We start from the raw sequence: 20,832 nt of genomic DNA, 5'->3' as shown, positions 1-20,832 counted from the left end.
GTGGTTAAGTGCTCAGCTATTAACCAAAAGGTCAGTAGCTCGAATCTACCAGCCGTTCCACAGGAGAAAGCTGTGGCAGCCTGCTTCTCTAAAGATTCCAGCCTTGGAAACCCTGTGGGGCAGTTCTACTCTGTCCTATACAGTCGCTAGGAGTTGGAAGTGACTCAACAACAATGCTTTTGGGTTTGGTTCTGTCCCATGGGCTTCCAACCCTCTCTGATTAACCTAGATTGATCAGAAACAAAGCTATTAATAGGAAGGATCAAAATCAATGAACTTCCTTTGAGAAGTCTTCTTTCTCTATGCCAAAGTTGATGACTGAATAAATTCAAAGACCTTTAAATTTTATACCAGTTATATCTACCATCACTGGAAGAAAGGTTGTATGAATTCAAATTTCCAGTCAAGGGGAAGTTGTTACATGTTCTATTGCAATATTGACCTTTCCTTTTTAAGTTAAAAAAATAAATTTTTTGTTTAGAACTCTAATGTATACCCACAGTCTCTGAAACAGAGTAGCTCATTTTATGTATCTAGACTCTTTTAGCCAAGAAAGCGAGGGGCGTACAGTTTTCACTCCCTCATAGTCAAACCTAAGAGGATACAGCAAACATTGCAGATTCCAAGGTGTCTTTCAAAAAAAAAAATTTTTTTTTAAACCTTGTCTCCATCCACAAATAAAAAGAGATGGAATTACTCAATGCAGCCACAGCTGGGAATAGAGTTTGGTGGAGAGACAGGAAGGAAGAGAAATGAAAGGAATCTTATAAATTTTTCTTCACAATCTTAAGTGCGTTGAGAGCATGAAGGAGGCCATGGAAGCTGGTGGAAATGGCCCTTGCTGTGCTTTGGGAAATCTTGGCTGTGAGAAGCTTCTGCAGCAGAAACACAGGCAGTTCTATCACGCTAACGGGAAGGCTAGTCTGGGGCAGGCTTGCTGGATGTGTCGAGATCAATTACCCACAAGTCCCTGGGGAGTCTCTCTTCCGTAGGAAACAGGGGAAGCCCAGGCCATCAGTATTCTGCGCACATACTAACAGCTTCCGCTTGCAGAGGCAATAACTTTCAGCCCCTTTCAGATTCTATTTATTGGTTATTTTTTTTTTCGCTGTTGGCTGAAAAGGTTTTTCCTTTGTACTAAGCAGGGGCACCAACCTAACAGCATGTATTAGAAACTGCTCGATGGGGATTTTGCTGGGGCTCTACTGGGGTTGAAATGATCAAATAAAATGTGAGGACCTTTTTCGGGTGTTAGGGTGTTTTGGGTGACTGCAAACCCAAGGTCTCCCTTGGCTGACTTCATCTTTTGCTCTTACAGATTTGGGCAATGCTAGTTTTAGCTAGGAGGTCTGGTGTACCCTGAAAATGAGGCGGCTTTTATATCAGTCATTCAGTGAAGGAGGAAACCGTGTGACTCTGGATGTCGTGATGTTGTTATTGTTGTTGGATGCCATGGAGTTGGTCCCCAACTCACGGTGGCCCCATGTGTTACAGAGTACAGCTGCTACATAGGGTTTTTCTTGGCTCTAATCTGTACAGAAGCAGCTTGCCAGGCCTTTGTTCTCTAGATAAAATTCATTAATTTTTGTGCAGGTGTTTCTTAGTATGTTTTGGTCTACTGATTTGTCAACAATTTTTAAACCATAATATGGAAACATTTTTAAAAGACAAAAAAGAATATCATTCATTCATTCGTGAACTAATCTCGAGCCCCTACATTGTGCCAGAAACTGTTATTGACTCATGGTAAATAGAACAGATGGGCTGCTCATGGGAATTTTAGTATAGGAATTGGTAGTGCAATGGTTAAGTGCTCAGCTGCTAACGGAAGGTCAGCAGTTTGAACCAATCAGCCACTCTGCAGGAGAAAGACCTGGTGATCTGTTCCTATAAAGATTACAGCCTAGGAAACCCTATGGGGCATATAGGGTCGCTAGGAGTTGGAACTGACTTGATGACAGACATCCAAGAACAATAAATACATATATGATTGGAAATGGTTAGCATGGAGTCCAAAATAGAGATTTTAGGCTAAATTGTTCTAAATAAATGATATGGATACTGTATGAGAGACTCGTTAAAATTGTGATGAATTCCTGCCACTTCTCTCACCATTTACTAAGTTGGGGGAGGGAGAGGCACACCTGGGAGCACAGCATGCAGCGGGCAGTTACCCAGCAAGCACTGCAGCAATACTTCCCATAATTCCCAAGAAAGTGAATATATTTAAGGATCGGAATATGACTTCATGATATTGCCACCACAACTCCAAAGTGGTTCCATAATGTAAACACCCCTTAAGTGAATGATAGGAAGTTTGAACAACCTATAGGGCATAGTTAGAGTATAGATTTGGGAGTCAGCGGACCACGATGATTTAAGTCATAGCTTCACTGTTTGCTGGTTGATTCATGAGAAGGTTACTTAACCTCTGTAAGCCTCAGAGAGGCTCTGTAAAATGGTGGCAACACTACTGAGCTTATAGGGTTGTTGTGAACACAAAATAAAATAATGCAGTGAATCCTTTGCATGGTAATATGATATTAATATATGATTAATATATTAAATTAATATAACAATAATATTAACATACAATAGCAGCCCTAGAAGTGTTAGTAGGTATTACTCAACATGTATAGGGCATACACTATTTGTCAAGGACTTCTATTCACAATCAATCTATTCATAATCAACCACAATGCTCAATGAGAGCAATATACGTAATTTGCAGGTAAGAAAATGGAGGTTTAGTGAGTTAGAAAATTAATACTTCAGTGCTCTGGTCACAGTGGAGGATTACACTTCACCTTCCCCTTGAAGTTAGATATGGCCACATGGCTAATGAAATATAAGTCAGAGAGACATGTGTTGCTTCTGGGTGAAAGCTTTTAAGAGCCACCTTATCTTTCTGTTGCCACCACGACCAGTGTTGTTCCAGAAGGAGTGTCCAATATTCTGTGGCCTGAAGTGAGGACAGCATAGAGCAGGGCCCTTGCCAATGATAATGGACATGAAGCATGAGCAAGGCATGAATCGTTACAGTTTTAAGTGATTGAGATTTTTGGAATTGTCTGTTATTGTGGCATCACCCAGCTTATCCTAACTTGCCTGTAATCAACAACTATTAAGATTTCGGATTTGAACTCAGGTCTTTTGAAATTAAGGTCAGTTTTTTTTTTGTTGTTGTTGTTTGTTTTTACCAGCCTACAGGTATACTCACTACTTATCAGATATAAAACACCCAGTGTTTGTAACATCCTCTCCAGGAGAAAATTGCTCTAATCCTTGACTAGGAAAAATTACTTTTTTCTACAAATACAGAAAGAGAGTACTCTGAGCAAAGGTCAATGGGAAGGTAACTAAAATGTTGGAGAGAGGTGGGCAGATAACAAAACTGACTGAAAAGAGCCATTAGTTTTGTAGAACCATTTACTTCCCTCAAGTTCATGACCTAGAGATTACATGGGATGAAGTGAAGCCCTTATCAAAAGTCTGCAACTCTGTAGCCATAAAATCAATTTTTAAGTGATTTATGTGTACTGTTCAGGACCAAAGGCAGTAATTCATTCCCCAAGTGGCAGTTGGGGCTGCTGCTTAGATGTTGAAAAATGATTAATTTTTATTTACAGTGTGCTTCCCCTCATACATCACTGGAAACAGGATTTGAGAACACAACATTGCTATCACATAAAATGATTTGCTAAGGGAAGACCCAGGCAAAAAAAAAAAAAAAAGCTACTAGAAGCCAAAGCTCTGAGCATGCACTGAAATAACAACTGTGAAAGCCTTTCCAAGGCCAAATGCATCCAATCTCTGCGTTCGACCTACCTAACATAAAGATCCAAATTAATTTCCCAAGGAGAGCCATTCTATCAAATCATACTTCCCTCTAGCTTTAACAATGGGAGGATAAAGCATTTGTAGCTCCTACACTCCACCCTCCCCAGAAGATTAAGTTAACAAGAGTTCTAGAATTTGCTGCACATAGTTTTAAGCTAAAATAAGTGCATACTCTTTTATTTTTTAAGGGTGCCTTTTCTGGGCCACCATATGCAGATATTTCTTTCAAATGGGTGGATGAACTACATTCCCAGTCCTCCTGCTCTTCAGCTTGCTAGCCTGAGCTCAATATGTCCCACCTTATCTGAAAATCAACCCTACCTAGGACAAAGTTCACATACTTAGGACAAGGTTCATCAAACATATGGCCCTGAACCACCAAACCCAGGCCATCAGCACTTTAATAAAGGGGAGTTACTTTTTATTTCCATGGAGCCTTATGGTCACTAGGGCTGGGGTAAGGATCTTTGATAGAAAGGAGGAAGAGAAGGAACTCCCCTGAGCCCATTAGAAAGAGGGCTGCCATTGTTTCTGTTGAGGGCTCTGTGGAGAAGGTGCATGACAGGGCCTGCTATTTTGTCTTTCACCGTTTTCTAGGACAAGATTTCCCACAGGACCAGTTAGGAGAGCTAGCTGTGGATCACCATCTCCACACAGAAGACCATTCACACCCTTCTCCTCGGGTCACTTCACACTGTCTCCTTATCAGGCTAATCATATCGGTGAAGCTGCAGGCTGACGCCTGTGGACCACTATTCCCTGTGAAATTAAGCACGACTGTGTCCCTCAGTGGGTTCTGAATGAAATTAGTACTCTGCTTCCACCCTCACCAACTTGGATTGTTTAAAAGGCATGACTAACTCATCTGCAAATGGCTTGAACTAGTGTAATTAAGGATAAAAAGTTCTGTCATTACAGGCTATTTTCCCTGAGATGCAGTTTGAAATCACCAAGTGAGCTGGGAAGAAAGGCCTGGTGATCTTCTGTAAAGACTACAGCTAAGAAAACCCTATGGACTGGTTTTACTCCATAACACATGGGGTTGTAATGAGCTAGAATCTACTCAATGGCAGGTTTGGTTTTTTTGTTTTTGGGGTAACAGGAGGCAAAGGGTGAGGGCTTCCCCTCCTATCTGTAGTTTGCTTTGTGTATGGGGTTCATCACTCATCAACAAACTTTGTGAAGCCAGTACATTAAGCTTTCTGGGGAAAAAGGGTGGGAAAAGTTGTTTAAAGTAGCATTGAAAAAGGTGAGGATTTCTTGTACCACCATCAATGGTGAAATACTTTCATTAATTAAATGTAAAAAAGGAAAACAAAATGGCAAGGGCTTTGCTAACATGTTAGAAAGATTCTGGATCCTTCCCTTGAGGGAGCAAGACCAGAACCACATTTGCTTGAGTCACTTAAGTGGGTCTTCATCTCTAGATAACTTCAGCCTATCAACCACGACCCTTATCATTTGTAACTAACTGAAATAAAAGGATCTGGGCAGGGAGAATATAAGCACTAATATTCTAGAAACTCAATAACATTTACATAATACATGGGCTTGTAACAACATACAAGCTACCAATTTTTTTATTAACATTTTCCTGTCATGCCACTATTTTGTGTATTATGCTTTTCTTCTTCTTGAGACTTAGAGTTCCCACTAAGAATACCAGTCTTGAAAAATACATTAACCACTCAACACAAACAAGCAAACAATAAACCCAAACCTGTTTCTGTTCAGTTGGTTTCCACTCATGTGACTGCCTGCTAACCTAAAGGATGGCAATTCTAACCAACCCAGCTGCTCTGCAGAACAAAGCCTTGGTGATCTGTTCCATCAAGATTACAGCCAAGAAAACCCTATGCAGCAGTCTATTCTGTAACACACGGGGTCACCATGATTACTCAGTACACAGTACTGTAATTGTCTGCTAGTCCCCACTCAGCAGTTGTTGTTGTTGTTGTTAGGTGCTGTCGATTTGGTTCCAACTCATAGTGACTGTATGCACAACAGAACGAAAACCGCCCGGTCCTGAGCCATCCTCACAATCGTTATGCTTGAGCTCATTGTTGCAGCCACTGTGTCAATCCACCTCATTGAGGGTCTTCCTCTTTTCTGCTGACCCTGTACTCTGCCAAGCATGATGTCCTTCTCCAGGGACTGATCCCTCCTGACAACATGTCCAAAGCATGTAAGACGCAGTCTCACCATCCTTGCTTCTAAGGAGCATTCTGGTTGTACTTCTTCCAAGACAGATTTGTTCATTCTTTTGGCAGTCCGTGGTATAGTCAATACTCTTCTCCAACACCGCAATTCAAAGGTGTCAATTCTTCTTCAGTCTTCCTTATTCATTGTCCAGCTTTCACAGCGTATGATGCGATTGAAAATACCGTGGCTCGGGTCAGGCGTACCTTAGTCTTCAAGGTGACATCTTTGCTCTTTAACACTTTGAAGAGGTCTTTTGCAGCAGATTTGCCCAATTCAATGCATCTTTTAATTTCTTGACTGCTGCTTCCATGGGTGTTGATTGTGGATCCAAGTAAAATGAAATCCTTGACAACTTCAATCTTTTCTCTTTTTATCATGATGTTGCTCATTGGTCCAGTTGTGAGGATTTTTGTTTTCTTTATGTTGAGGTGCAATCCATAATGAAGGCTGTGGTCTTTGATCTTCATTAGTAAGTGCTTCAAGTCCTCTTCACTTTCAGCAAACAAGGTTGTGTCATCTGCATAATGCAGGTTGTTAATGAGTCTTCCTCCAATCCTGATGCCCCGTTCTTCTTCATACAGTCCAGCTTCTCAGAGTATTTGCTCAGCATACAGGTTGAATAGGTATGGTGAAAGAATACAACCCTGACACACACCTTTCCTGACTCAGCTGTAAGCTCCGTGAAAGCAGGAAACAAATATGCTGATCACCTATTCCCAGCAGCCATCATGTGCCTGGTATGCAGCTATTTGTTGAATGAATGAATGAGCAAGATTATAGAACCTGCCATTGATTGAGCACCTATGAAGAGGGTTATCAGAACAACTCTATAAAGTAGATAATATATATTTTTTCCTATTATAGGAGAAGAAACAGCTTCAGTGAGTTAAAGGGGTGTATTGTCCAGCATACAAGAACTGCTCCACAGAGATGCCCTCCTCTTGTGAATGCCAGGGCCCTTTCCAGGGATTTCTCTTGGGACTCCCGCACTGAGTCAGCAGGGTGGTACAAGGGAGACTACTTACTGACAGCTTGCCTTTCCTATTGAGCCCTCACTTAGTGATCAATGGGATGGGAGGAGGAAGAAGACCAAAATGCTTGAATTGTAATAAGCATTTTGCATATTTTATCACATTAACCTGAAAACAAACCTACAGCACTGACACTGCAGTTGTTAGGTGCCATCGAGTCAATTCTGATTCATAATAGCCTCATGTGACAGAGTAGAACCAACCTATAGGGTTTTCTTGGTCATAATCTTTACAGGAGCACATTGCCAGGTCTTTCTCTCATGGAGCCAATGGGTAGGTTCCAACCGTTGACCTTTGGTTAGCAGCTAAGTGCTTAACTTTTGCACCACCAGGGCTCCTTAATGTTGACATAGGATACTTATAATCAAATGAGTAATTAAAAATTAGGAGAGATGAAGTGTCTTTTCCCAAAGTGAACAGGCAGGATTCAAATGCAACTCCATTGCCTGGATGGTTTTGTTTGCTTGTTTCTTTCCCTACTAGTATCTTCCGATTGTGGTCCATAGACTGCCTACTGAATTATTAAAAATGCATACTAAAGTTTCCTGGGCCCTGCACCAGACTCACTAAAGTGGAGTCCCTGAAAATGGGGCCCAGGAATTCCCATTTCTAGCTTGCTCCCTAGGTGGTTCCAGTGCACACTGACGTTTCAGAAGCACTGGACTATGTCTAAACAGCAAAAACAAAACCTCATTGCCATTGAGTCAATTCTGACTCAGCAACCCTAGGGGACAGAGTAGAATTGCCCCATAGGGTTTCCACAGAGCAGCTGGTGGATTCGAACTGCTGACCTTTTGGTTAGTAGCTGAATGCTTAACCATTGCTCCACCAGGGCTCCTGGACTATGTCTAAAAAAAAAAAAAAAGTCTAGCTGCCTCTAAATGTGCATCTTGGGGCAAGAAATTTTTCACACACTTGCACAATACTAGGAACCAGATGGCCTGTATGAATGGGTGGCAAAATGTCCCTTTAGCAAGCATTAGGGTTGCGTCTGCAGCTCAGAACATGGGGGAATGCCTTGGTACCCCTCCATTAATGTTAATGGTAATCATGTGGCTAATTCCCTGTACTCCATGCTGAAAATTGTTCCCTTTAGATCCAGGAGAGGCTATATTTAATCAGGCCATCTGGATTCCTGTGTATGCGTATAAGGGCAGAAAATAGGTCACAGTTGGTAAGCTACTTTCTGGAAACTAGTCTATTGTATCAGCAAAGTCTTGAAAGGGCTCCTGCTCTTTTGATCCCCTCCATGAGTGATACGCCCAGAGCTAAGAGAGGTCAGAGAAAGTACAGAATTTAAGAAAAAAGAGTTCCTTAGCAAAAAGCACACACAAGGTATATCATGGCCAAAAGACAAAGTGCAGAATAAACTTATTAAAAGCTATTAACTTCCCCAAATAACACCTTTCTACTCCAAAGTAACCGCACTTTCAGTTTGCAGAGCAATGTGAAACTAGGAAAGACAATTCAGAGAACATAAACAGTGAAGTGAACCTGTGATGTCCAGCAGCTTACAGACATTCAACCTCCCAGGAAAACCCTGAAGACGGTGGGTATATGAGACCTTAGTGAGGCAAGAAACCTGGTATAAAAAGAGTACTGAGCATTTGGTAGGGCTTCAAGGACCCAAATCTATTATTGACCAAGAGCTTTTCTTAGTCCATCAATCCAGGCTTTTTTTTTTTTTAAATAGAAGAGAAATTATACAACTCTGTGAAAAATTGTGAGGCAAGAAGACAATTTATCACGCTCAGTCTGGATATTAGTCTCTGCCAGGTCTTGGTGGAGGGGGTCACTGCTTACCAGGAGCGTGAGGGATCAACTGAGACTGGCGGGTACTCTTCCCAGCAGCATTTACACAATGTTGTTCCCATTCCCCCATTGCCTTCCAGTTACTTCTCTTGGGTCCCTTTGACTGTTGTTGTTTTTAAAGCACCGAGTTAGCCGAAGCATAGGCAAGGTGGAGAACTGAATCGTCCCAGGGTATGTGGCATGGTGGATAAATGTTATATCTTCTATCATTGGCTTTTTGGTATGCCTGAGAGCTCCCTAATTCAGTCAGATAATATCAATTCCCTAAGTTACAGCGGGAAGCTGTGCACAAAGCACCCATGATAAATGGTGATTAGACCTTTAAGGTAGCACACATGCTATCTACCCCTGAGGCATACATACAGCACGGTACAGAAGACCCAGAATTATCATCACTGTGCCTGCAGGCACTATTCAAGACCCCCAATGTCTTATGTCAGGATCTTTTCACTTTCCCCATCACAGGATTAGGGACCTTCCTTCTTGCTTCAGGTTCACAGTGGAGCCAGGAGCTCTAAAAAGGGGGATGGCATAGGAGGATATATTAGTTTACTATTGCTGTTGTAATAAATTATCATAAACTTAATACCTTAAAATAACACCAATTTATTATCTTAAAATTCTGTAGGTCAAGGGTCCAATACAGAGCTCTAACGTTAGGCTAAAATCCAACACTAGGCTAAAATCAAGGTGTCAGCAGGGCTGTGTTCCTTTTTGCAGTCTCTAGGGGAGAATCCATTTCTTTACCTTTCCCAACTTCTAGAGGCCATCCACATTTCTTGGCCCATGGCCCCTTTATCTTCCAAGCCAGCAATATTACATCTCTCTGGGCATTCTCCCATAGTCATATCTTCCTCTGACCCCAGCCATGAAAGGTTCTTTTTTTTAGGACCCATGTGATTACAATGGGTCCACCTGGATAAACCAAGATAATCTCTCATCTAAGGTCCTTAATTTAATCACATCTGCAAAGCCCCTTTTGCCAAGTCAGGTGACATAATCACAGGTTCCAGGGATTAGGGTCTGGACATCTTTGAGGGGCCTTATTTTGCCTACGAAAGAGAGTAAGAAATGATGAGGTGGGAGTTTCCCTAAGGCTCAAAGGATCTCAGATAAGAAGCCAGCTGGCGGAGGGAGTGGGGCTTCAGACCAGTGTTATCTTTCTCGGACCCTTTAAGGTGTTCAGGCTGGTCTTCTAACGTCCTCTTTTTTTTTTTCCATCATCTTCACAGTCACTATTGCCATCCTGGCTGCTCCCCTCTCACTTGAGTGATGCTTTAACAGCTCCTTGTTATATGACAGGGTAGAATTGCCCCACAGGGTTTCCTAGGCTGTAATCTTTATGGGAGCAGATCACCAGGTCTTTTCTCCTGCAGAACCACTGGTGGGTTTGAACTGCTGACCTTTTGGTTAGGAACCATCGCACCACCTGGTCTCTTATTGCCCTATTTCCAAAATTGTTCTTCCCCAGGCTTATTTTCCACACAGAAACCAGAGTTATTCTTAAAAACTAAAGTCATATGTTATTCCCTTGTTCAAAACTCTGTTTTGTTTTTTTTTGTTGTTCTTGTTATCTTCTATCCAGTCAGCCTACACACAGGGAAGGAAATGCTTCCTGGTCTTGTGCCATCCCATGATCGGTTGCAGGTTGAACCATTGTGATCAATAAGGTTTTCATTGGCTGTTATTTTGAAAGCACACTGCCAGGCCTTTCTTCTTAATCCATCTTAGTCTGGAAGCTCCCCTGAAGCCTGCTCAGCATCACAGCAATGTGCAAGCCTCCACTGACAGATGGTTATGTTTGAGGTGCATCTGTTGGGAACCAAACCTGGGTCTCCCACATGAAAGGTGAGAATACTACCACTGAACGACCATTGCCACTCTTCAAAACTCTCTAACAGATTTCTATCACACTTATAAGAAGCCCACCAAGCCCCTCACTGTACCCAAAAGAGCTCTGCATGACCTGCTCTCAGGACTCCCCTGTGACCTTATGTTCCTCCTCTCCCCTCACCCCAGGTCACTGGGCTCTAGCCACATGGCCTCCTTGCTGGTCCTCACACTCCTCAAGCCTTCTCTAGCCTCAGTTCCTGTTGTCCCTCTATTTGGGAACTGGATCTTTGCATGGTTTGTTCCTTCCTTCTTTCCAGGCCAGATGAAATATCATCTCCTGAGAGAACGTCCCTGATCACCTTAAAATAAAAAGGCTTTCCTTTACTCTCTATCTTCCTAACTGAACATATTTATTTTTCATGTTCCTTACCAATACCTGCTATTACATGACATACATTTTCTTGTTTTGCTGATTGATTATTTATCTCCACCACTAAAATGTAGAAGATTCCAGAGGATAGGGAACTCCCAGTGGGCCAAGAACAGCGCTTCACACATCCCCTATCCCGCACTGCCGCTGAGTCAATTCCCACTCAGAGTGACCCTACAGAACAGGGTAGAACTGCCCCACAGGGTTTCCAGGGAGTCGCTGGTGGAATCAAACTGCTGACCCTCTGGTTAGCAGCCGAGCTCTTAACCACTGCACCACCAGGGCTCTGCTTCACACATTAGAGGTACTGAATTATTTGTTGACCAAATGACTCTCAATCCATTTGAAATAAGTGCTCATTGATAGAAATTTTACAAGAGATTATGTTATAATACATGTACTTTAGCAGCCTTTCAATTGTGCTGAAGGAAATCTGGATATAGGGATTCTTGTTATTTTCATTGGAAAACTAATTTCACTGCTAGCAGTAAAGTCGAAATGCTACATACCAAACCCAAAACCAAACCCATTGCTACTGAGTCGATTCTGACTCAGAGTGACCCTATAGGACAGGGTATAACTGCCCCATAGGGTTTCCAAGGAGCAGCTGGTAGATTCAAACTGCGGACCTTTTGGTTAGAAGCTGAGCTCTTGGCCACTTCACCACCAAGGCTCCACACATACTTCCAAGGCTCTTAAAAAATTACGAGGTATAAGAGATGCTTCTTACGAATGTTTGAGCTAAGGAGAAGCTGCGCTGCGCAATACAAATCCTCAACAAAGACACAGGACTAAAACTTACATATTCTCATGTAAAGAACGGTAAACACTTACAAAAACTCAAAGGGCTGTTATATATAATATGGTTGCTATGGTTGAAGCATGGCTCATCAGAAAGTCCCTATGTAAATGGAGAAGGATCGAAGCTGTGTTAGGCATCAGCCATTTGGCGTTTCTCCTTACATTTTATTAAATTGAAGCTATATACAGGCACGAAATTACACAAGCATTCGGCAGACAATGAAAATATAAAAATTTATTCTTTTCTCTACAGCAAAATTGTTCCAAAGTTGAGGCATTTTTATTTCATATACTCGGGATGATCAAATTAATAGTGAAAATAATTGACAAATAGTTCAATTTTCCAACTTCAGTTCATTTTAAACGAATACAAGAATTGTATGCTCATACCTTATAACCAAGGCACTTTAACACTGAGTTGAAACTATTGCCTTACAGTTTTGATCATCGGGAAAAAGAGATGGTAGTCCAGGTAGAAGACTGGAATACCTGCCTACCATTGTGTTAAGTAACGAATTCTGACACATTACTACAGAATGGCCAGCCCATAAGACTCAAGTCGTTACTATCTGATCAAAGGAGAGAACTGTTTTATATTCAGGGTCCACTTGTAGCTGTTGGCTACAAGTGTCACTGAAATCTTCAATCAGCACATTAGTTTTTGAAAATGAACAACTGTACTTATGGAGAAAATCTTATGGCCAATCTCGAAAAGCAACATATTGTACATTGCTCAGGATAAAAAAAAAAAAAAAAATTTTTTTTTTTTTTTCAGGATAGAACCTGCTTTCATCCATGGCAACAAATTACTAGTTTTTCAGGGTACTGTACGGGGTATCTGAATTTTGGGGAGGAAAAATAGAAATTTTGAAAATTTTTATTTGTTACACATATATATCAATAGACCCCAGTGCGGACTCTGGGGTATAATTTGTCGTACTTCATATGTACCACTAAACACTTAGTATAGGCTCGTGGGAGGGGGCAAGAACAAAAAATCCATATTACCTACCAAAAATTCAGACATACTCAAAGATTCAGCATGCTTCCATTAATGAAAACACATGGTATCAATAAAAAATTCAAAGCAGAAAATAATTGGGTCAACAAAGGGTTAATATGATAAAAATATATATGGTTTATGCTGATGACAATAATACCACATATTTGTACGTTCTGGTTCTATCACTTGCTAGCTGTGTTATTCTTACAAATTTACTTACCCTCTCTGTGCCTCAGTTTTCTCATCTTTAAAATGGGGATAGTAATAGTAGCTACCTCATAAGATTACCATAAGGAGTAAGTGAAATAATCACTGTAAAGTTCTTAATACAGTGAAATACTGTTAAGACTCAACAAATGTCATCTATAATGGTTTCAATAGTACATATCATTTGACTGCATGAACAAATAGAGACTAACCAAAAAAAAAAAAAAAAAGAACCAAACCATTGCCATCAAGTCGATTCTAACTCATAGTGGCCCTATAGGACAGAGTAGAACTGCCCCATAGGGTTTCCAAGGAACGGCTGGTAGATTCGCAGTGCTGAACTTTTGGCTGGCAGCCTAACTCTAATCGCTGCGCCACCAGGGCCCCAAAAGACTAACACCACCACCATAATAAGCACATACGCAGTTGTTCACTATGTGCCAGGCCCTGTCCTTTGTATCTATTAACTTACTTAATTCTAACACCGACTTCATAAAGTAGGGATGTTATTATCCCCATTGTACAGACAGGGAAACCAAGGCCCAGAAAAGCAAAGTAACTTATCTAAGTCTACACGGCAGAGCCACAGCATGTCCAGGCATTTATCTCAGGGTTTCCTGAAGTGATTTAAACAATTTTTTGATTTTATAATATTGTTTATCACATCAGTGGTTTCTGATTTTTTTAATATGCACTACTTATTTTATAGCAGCTGTCACCTCTATTATTTATTTACTCATATCTCTGAAAATAAAGGCATCACCAAATGATGACGTAGGGAAATTAGAATAACCTGTATATTATTCATTTACATGTGTTTAAAAAGTACCTAACGACAAGTGTGCCCAAAGCAAAATGCTTCAGTGTTAGAAAATGAGGGCTGGAGGTAAGGGCATTCTGATCTCCCATCCAACTCCTCTTATGAGACACCCACTCATGACAAGATGACGCTTCGTCTTTCATTTCTTTCTGCATATCTTGTTCCTATTCTCTTACTAACAACAAAATACAAAAACAGACACCTCCACTTGATATCTGAACTCATAAAGATTTTGTAAAATCCAATCGATATTCTTTTCTGTGCAGCTTTTTTCTTTACTTTCTGGTGATTCACCAGAAAATTTTTGGACTTGCCTCCAAAGCTCAGATGCTTAAATATTGGTTGCGCTGGGTCTTAATGGTTACTCCAGAGCCATGGAATTTTAAATGTGATCTCAGACTTTCAAGTTGTGACAACTTGATTATTTTACAAGGCCAGAATCCTGAACTAAGCCATAATTTTAAGAATCTAAACTGTTTTCCCATTGGTGGAGATATTTGGAAATGTGTGGTCCACAGCTATTTACGAGCAGTTTACAGCTGTTGTCTTTTTATGCCCGAGATCATGGAGAGTCCGAGAGCTGATCCTCCCGGGACTGTTACTAATATCACTCTCATTTTAGGCAGCTTTTCCTTCAACTGGCAATATTCTGGCTCCCTCATACTACACTGCGGCCTCACAGCATCCAGGCAGTCACAGGGCCCTTTGGAAATTTAGCTGTGATCTATAATACAGGTTTTTAGAACAAGCAGCTTATTCAAATACTGGTAAAACAAAACAAACCCCCCAAAAATGACTCTTGATTTAAAAAAGTAAGTGCCAGAAGCTGAGAAAAAATTACTTAAACTAGGATTAGGGATAGGTAACCTTTTTAAGTGTTAGGCAAAAATCATTAATACACTGTTTCAGGCATTGTGATATCTGAAACTCAATGAAACAATTCCTAACGTTGTTTCAAGCAGCAAAGCAAGGCTCCTTAGGGCAAACTAATCAACTTTTATTTCATGTGGACATGATTTTTGGAGGTGCTATATTTGATTCCACGTTTGATAGGGCCTGCTCATCTCTTACCCAGTGTACACTAGAAATCCTATTCTGGTCCTTCTTTTAGGAGATGAAGCCATTATGTCAGCCTTGAACATGGGATAGTAGACTGGCTCACAAAGGAAAATCTGTTACCAGAGAGGAAAGTTGGCACACTGTTTCTCAGTTCTAATGCTTTCAACGTGTAGACTTCACAAAAAACTCTAGTTCTTGACCCTCTGATGGTGTGCGTCTGTGACTCAGTCTGAGATTATTTACTCTTGAGCCTCTTACGTTAACATTTTATTCATTAGTTTCCTCACCTACAAAATGGGGGATAATCACATTAATAACATATATTGTTGTCGTTAACTGCCACCGAGTCAATCCTGACTCATGGCGGCCCCATGTGTGCAGAGTAGAACTGCTGTATACAGTTTTCAAGGCTGTGACCTTTCGGAAGCAGATTGCCAAGCCTGTCTTCAGAGGTGCCTATGGGTAGATCTCAACTGATAAAAAACAACAAACAAAAAAACAACTGATACATATCATATATTTCACCTGACCCAAGCCATGGTATTTTCAATTGCCTCATATGCATGCGGCAGCTGGACAGTTAATAAAGAAGACCGAAGAAGAACTCATACATTTGAATTGGTGTTGGCAAAGAATATTGAATATACCATGGGCTGCCAAGAGAATGAACGAACCTGTCTGGAAGCAGCCAGAACGCTCCTTAGAAGTGAGGACGGTGAGACTTCGTCTCATGTGCTTTGCACGTGTCATCAGGAGGGACCAGTCTCTGAAGAAAGGCATCATGCTTGGTCAAGTGGAGGGTCAGTGAAAAGGTGCAAGACCCTCGAAGAGATGGATTGACACAGTGGCTGCAACAATGGGTTCAAACATTGCAATGATTGTGAGGGTGGAGCAGGGCTGGGCAATATTTTGATCTGCCATGCATAAGGTTGCTATGAGTTGGAGCCCACTTGATGGCACCTAACAACAACATAAACACACACACACACACACACATAACAAGCATAGGATTGCTATAATGATTCAATTAGTTCATATTGGTAAAATATTGAAATTTTTTCAGGCACAGACAAAACACTATACAAATGTTTGATTACAAAGAAAAATGTTCCCTGTCTCTTTTCTATTATGATGAGAAAAATTCTGATTAATATACATGAGACCCACTTTTTTAAGACTCAGACATTTCTGAATTGCATCTACGAAGGGCACTGAATGCCATATTGATGAGTTAGATGAGAACAACAAGGAATTTTAAATCCTAGCCTTTTATGCAGTGGCTGCAGTCTTTTAGGATTATTTCTGGCTTATGTAAAAGTAGACATGAATATTGACAATGTAAACAAGACAAAAATATGAGCTTGAAATACGAATGCCTGCCATTATAAAAGAATCTAATGATGGTAAAACCTGAGGAAATAGACATTAGAAAATAGCAGGTTATTTTCTCTTCCTTAAAAGTCCTGAAATTAAATTTTACCATTCACAGTCACAGGATAAAACATCTGTTCTAATGGAAAAATAACAAAAACTCATTTCTGAAAAGCCCTGCAGAGAATTTTTCACATGAGTATATGGAAATACGTATTCCATTTTTAGATATCTCCTTTCTTGATGTAAAAAAAATTGGGTGGTCAAAGTATACACATATCATGTTTGGCTTCAATCAAGAAATTCTGATAAAGTACAGAAGCTGTAATGCCATCCTCTTTAATTAACTCATTTTAATATGTCCTTTCATTTTGAAAACAGGGTGACACAGATGCTGTTGTTAGCTGCTGTGGAGTTGAACCCCTCCCTACTAATGGTGACTCCGCACACAACGGAGCGAAATGCTGCCCAGTCCTGTGTTATCTCTACAATCAGTTGCGTATTGGACTATTGTGATCCATAGGATTTTCACTGATTGATTTTTGGAAGAGATTGCCAGGCCTTTCTTCCTAGCCCACCTTAATCTGGAAGCTCTGCTGAAACTTGTTCGGCATCATAGCAACACACAAGCCTCCACTGACAGGTGGTAGCTGAGCACGAAGTGCACTGGCCAGGAATTGAACCTGGGTCTCCCGCATGGAAGGTGAGAATTCTACCACTGAACCACCACTGCCCTCTACCCAGGTGCTAGGAATGTTGTAGTAAAAGATTTAATCTCTGCCTTAAAGAAGCCTTGCCCACATTTTAGGCAGGAAGTCAAACATCCAATAATTACAACATAATGCGATAGCTCTGTGACAGAGATAAATACGGGAGGGGGTTGGGGAGACAAAAGGAATCTGGACCAGCAGTGCAGGAAGGAGGTGCCCTCTGAATGGCGTCTATGAAGGTCCTGTAAGAATATCCAGGCAAAAGTGCTCTAGGCAAAAGGAACGTTTGTGCCAAAGCAGAGAGAGGCAGAGCATTTCCAATTTTCTCAGACAGAATTTATCCTTCTCTACACACAGCCCCTCCACACGTTATCTATACTTCCATTAGCGCAAATGTCAAATGTCATGAGTATTCTTATTGATCTACCCACACCTCTCCCTGGGTGGAGAGTAACCTTTTGGAAGCAGGCAGATCCAGCTTTGCACCTCCCATTTTGTCTTGCACTTATAACTTGTCAGCAAAGGTCTGATAGAACGAATGGATGGGTTACAATGAGATCTCACGAGAATCACTTGCAAAATACACACTTAACCAAAACACCCAGTGCACCACTCATTAACAAGAGGGAGCCCTTTGGCTTTTGGAAAGATGACCCTTTTACAGGAATGGGGCAGGAGAAAGGCTTTAACTCTTTTCAGAGAATTTCATCCTCAAGGCATTTTTGTGGTCAAGTGGAAAAAGGATTTGGGAAACGTGCTCCCAGATGGCACGGCTGGAATGAGGAATGGGAACTATTTTCCCCTTTAACACAGTTTCTGGAAAGGCCAATAAGAATCAAGAAAAAAAAAAAAAAAGGCATCAATGCCTGAGTTGAAAGGTGCAATAAACAGGGAGAAGTGTCATAGAGTATTGCTACTCAGACCCTTTGCCAAGAATAGCTACAAAGTGGCTGGTGGCATCAGCCAGGCTTGTGGGCTCTGCCTCTCTAGCTGGAGTCCCAGTCAGCACTTGTGACAGTCTCCGCGAAGAGGGAGACACCTCCCCTGGCACAGGCCAGGGCCCTGGCATGGTCCAAGGAGAGAGGGTCATTTTAGGGTGTACCTAAGGGCTCTGCTCACTTCAAACAACTTATAAAGAGAGGCTTTGAGTATATGGAACTGAGAATTTCTGAAAAGCTGAAAGTCCATCACTTAAAACTAACTTTAAAAAAACTGTGGCACAAATACATATATAACAAAACTTTGGCCATTTCAACATTTTTTACATGTAAGATTGAATAACATTAATCACATTCGTTATTTTGTTTTACCATCACCACTATCCATTTCCAAATTTTTCCATCACCTTTAACAGAAACTCAGCACTTCGTAGGCAGTGGACTTCCCATTTCCCTCCTTCCCGCCCCCAGTAACCACTAATTAACTTTGTTCTCTATATGTTTGCCAATTCTATGTATTTCATACAGGTGGGATCATGTAATATTTATCCTTTTGTGTCTGACATTTCATTTGGCAAAATGTTTTCAAGATTCATCCATGTTACAGCGTGTATCATACCACTTCACCTTCACTAAGATGGCTGTGATCGGAAAAAAATGGAAAAACGAGAGTTGGCCAGGCTGTGGAAAAATTGGAGCCCCCATCCATTGCTGGTGGGGTTGTAAAATGGTACAGCCCCTAAAGAAGTAGAACAGAAAAAAAAAAAGAGCAGCGATATTTCAGCACCAACTCTCAGGGGAATTTCTGTAAACTGGAATAAGCTAATGACGGTTATTAAAGGTAAATGTTCTCTGATCCTCAGGAAGTGTTTCTTCAGCCTCTGCTTTTGAGACTTTGGCCTTACTTGAATGTTAGGTGGTAATAAAGCCCTTCTGAGTTTATCCTAATCTAATACTCAGAATTGGTGATTCACAGGAGTCTATTTATTCTTTTAAATAAGTGTCAGAATAGTGGATTAGCTCCTGCCTTTTCTCTCTATAGTCCAGCTCCACCAATAGAGTGTAGTTTTATGACTACAGCTGGTACATCAACTTCAGCCTTTTCTCCTCCTTTTTACAGCAAAATAATACAATACAGTAAAATGACACTTTTTTTTCTTGTCTTCCCCCTTCCCCTACCCCTTCTTTTTTCTTTCCAGTCATGCTGGGAAGTTTAACCTAATCTGAAAGAAAAATGTTCTGGAAAGACTTAAGACTAAAGTAGTTGTTGAGAGTCATTTCTGATCCAGGCTAAGCTCCACTAATCAGCTTTCTCACCCCAGATACAAAACACAATAAAACTAACCAACATTTGGCAGAAAGAAAAGAAGTAGGTGCTACCATTTTCCAATAAAGTCTCCACTCCCACTCAGCAAAGAGTAAAGATTACACATCTTCGGTATGCTCTACCTGGCCCAGGACATTGTGAAACGTCTCAAGAGCGCACACACTGCTAACAGGATGTCTGGTTTGAAGGCTGCATACGTGCATTCGTTCATGTACTCAGGCACATAGGGGCTGCTAATTTATTATTATTGCCCAAGATTAAAAATCAAAATGGAAACTAAGACTTTGCTCTCAGGAGACCTTCCTTTCACCAAGCTGCAATGCTAGATGAGAGACATCCCTTTCGGTTGCACCTACATCTTTGCTAAGGTCAATCTAGCACCAAAAAGGAAACATGCCATAGCTTTGGGGGGAGGGGTGGGATCCCGTTCTCGCTGGAATCAATTACCAGGAATTTTAAAGGCAATTATCATCCTCTGTCCAGTCTGTCCAGTAAAAGAGGGCATCTATTACACATACCCAAATGCTGACTGCAAGGAGGATGTGACCTGTGATCCAGTACATTCCTGACAGGCACAGGCGAGGTTCCAATCACCTCTCTCACCCTCCTTCTCCCCATGAATCTTGAAGACCCTGGAGTTACCCTGCTCATCTCTTTGTCCATAGAATGGTGGTCTGTGCTTGAGCACAATTAGTCCTGCCTCCTTAAAAGTTCTTCTTGGATGGATCTGATTTTCATTGCTTTGCTCTCTCATACAAGGCTTAGTCTCAAAAAAGCCTTGGTTCTTTATCAAGGCACTCATTTTACTTCACGAAGTTAACTACTCTACCAGATTCTAAGACAATTCAGGTGCTACTGGGTTGCAACACGATGCCAGAACAACTGGTTCACTTGATCAAAACAAAACAAAACAAAATCCAAAAACTTTAAATTCTTTTTTTTTTGCAACGGGAGGAGGAAGAGGTGAAAGTGAAGATATATAGCAAAGCTAATGTCTCAAATGAGTTCATGATTTTTTTATCCCATTATACTGGTGTTGTAATAAGAGTCTGATACTATTTCTTTCTCTGCCTTAGCTCTGGAATTTTTTCATAAAAAAAAAAAACATGAGAAAAATGTTCAACAAATGCTAAGACATCTGGATCTTTGACAGGCTACGGCTTATAACAAGCAGTTGTTTGGAGACTGTTGAGACCCAGCGGATTCATCAGGGACCACCATAAAAGTATCTGTTCAGAGCCTCTCTCCCAAAGACACCTACACCACAAACAACAGCAGCCTCCAACAACACTGAGGAAAATTTACATCTTCCCTACACAACACCTTTGTGACAGCCCTTTCCCAAATCACAAAAGAAACCCCAACAGCAAAAACAGATATTGCTTCATTTTCTCTTGTATCCAGTTCTTGAAAATGTCACAGGCAGAGGTCACATGGTCTTCGCTCCT

At 41.0% G+C, this 20,832-nt stretch overlaps 1 protein-coding gene and 1 non-coding gene across 6 annotated transcripts in view; both read right to left on the bottom strand.

Moving 5' to 3' along the window:
• Positions 1–20,832, bottom strand: part of SLC8A1 (solute carrier family 8 member A1) — a 385,219-nt gene that overhangs the window by 159,210 nt on the left and 205,177 nt on the right. The window lies entirely within an intron of this gene.
• TRNAG-UCC (transfer RNA glycine (anticodon UCC)) lies at positions 17,072–17,142 on the bottom strand. Its single transcript has one exon. It is a non-coding gene; the product is annotated as a tRNA-Gly (tRNA).

The sequence above is a fragment of the Loxodonta africana genome, chromosome 26 (genome assembly GCF_030014295.1).
Source record: "Loxodonta africana isolate mLoxAfr1 chromosome 26, mLoxAfr1.hap2, whole genome shotgun sequence".
Taxonomy (NCBI): domain Eukaryota; kingdom Metazoa; phylum Chordata; class Mammalia; order Proboscidea; family Elephantidae; genus Loxodonta; species Loxodonta africana.
The sequence above is the reverse complement of the archived record's forward strand: the minus strand, read 5'-3'. Positions and strand labels throughout refer to the sequence as shown.